General features: G+C 44.2%; 1 non-coding gene across 1 annotated transcript; it reads right to left on the bottom strand.

Moving 5' to 3' along the window:
* Positions 1–963: 963 nt before the first annotated feature.
* LOC119931860 lies at positions 964–1,097 on the bottom strand. The gene has a single exon (XR_005452167.1). It is a non-coding gene; the product is annotated as a small nucleolar RNA SNORA7 (small nucleolar RNA).
* Between the last annotated feature and the right edge of the window lie 502 nt (positions 1,098–1,599).

Raw genomic sequence — 1,599 nt, 5'->3', positions numbered from 1 at the left:
AGTAGACTTGATAGATGTGATCCCTGCTCATAAGGAGCTAACAGTGTACATTCATTCATTCAATCATATTTATTGAGCACTTACTGTGTGCAGAGCACTGTACTAAGCGCTTGGGAAGTACAAGTTGGCAACATATAGAGATGGTCCCTACCCAACAGCAGGCTCACAGTCTAGAAAGGGGAGACAGACAACAAAACAAAACATATTAACAAAATAAAATAAATAGAATAAATATGTACAAGTAAAATAGAGTAATAAGTCTGTACAAACATATATACATATATGCAGGTGCTGTGGGGAGGAGAAGGAGGCAAGGCGGAGGGATGGGGAGGGGGAGGAGGGGGAGAGGAAGGAGGGGGCTCAGTCTGGGAAGGCCTTCTGGAGGAGGAGAGCTCTCAGTAGGACTTTGAAGGGACGAAGAGAGCTAGCATGGCGGATGTGTGGAGGGAGGGCATTCCAGGCCAGGGAGAGGACGTGGGTCGATGGCAGGACAGGTAAGAATGAGGCCCAGTGAGGAGGTTAGCAGCAGAGGAGCCGAGGGTGCGGGCTGGGCTGGAGAAGGAAAGAAGGGAGGTGAGGTAGGAGGGGGCGAGGTGATGGAGAGCCTTGAAGCCGAGAGTGAGGAGTTTTTGCCTGATGCGTAGGTTGATTGGTAGCCACTGGAGATTTTTGAGGAGATTTTGTACGGTGAAAGTGATTATATATGCACGTGTGTGTGTGTGTATAGTTATATACGTGTCTTGTTTATTGCTGCTGAGTCGTTTCTGACCCTTAGCAATGCCATAAAAACATCTTTCCCAGAACACCCCACCTCCGTCTGCAACAGTTCTGGTAGTGTATCCATAGAGTTTTCTTGGTAAAAATACAGAAGTGGTTTACCATTGCCTCCTTTCATGCAGTAAATTAAAGTATCCATCCTTGATTTTCTCCCGTGCCTCTGCTGTCCAGCACAGGTGGGTTTTGACTTATAGCAGATTGCCTTCCACTCGCTAGCCACTGCCCAAGCTAAGAATGGAATGGGTAGGCATCTGCTTGACTCTCTCATAGTTGAGACTGGTAGAGTACTGGAAACTCTCCAGGTGCAACCCTGAGAGGGGATATATATGTGTACACACATGATATTTGTGTATGGATGTATGCATACCTGTATTAGAGAGAGAGCTATAAAGATAAATAACCAGATAGCTAGGTATACACTCTGTTCTTCCATAATATCTTTTCTGTATGCAATTTTCATTTGTTCTGTGTTAAGGAATTAGGAAAATGTTTGAGTAATGCATATCTATCCATACTGTACTAAGCACTTGGGAAGTACAAGTCGGCAACCTTTAGAGACGGTAACGGAAGCTTTCCTTAATATGGGTTCAAGAAAAAAGACCCAGGGTCAGGAGAATTTACTGTTGTCAGGGTAGATGTAGCAATACTATACTAATGCGGTTACATATATAATTACCGTGATAAATCGACATTTTTATTATTACTAGTGGCCCAGATTCCTGGACAAAAGTCAACCCGAGTTTACCCTGCAAGGTAGAAGACTTCAATCACTAAATCACGTTTATTGAACGCTTCCTGTGTGCAGAGAACTGTACCAAGTAT

Source organism: Tachyglossus aculeatus, chromosome 8 (assembly GCF_015852505.1).
Source record: "Tachyglossus aculeatus isolate mTacAcu1 chromosome 8, mTacAcu1.pri, whole genome shotgun sequence".
NCBI lineage: Eukaryota > Metazoa > Chordata > Mammalia > Monotremata > Tachyglossidae > Tachyglossus > Tachyglossus aculeatus.
The sequence above is the reverse complement of the archived record's forward strand: the minus strand, read 5'-3'. Positions and strand labels throughout refer to the sequence as shown.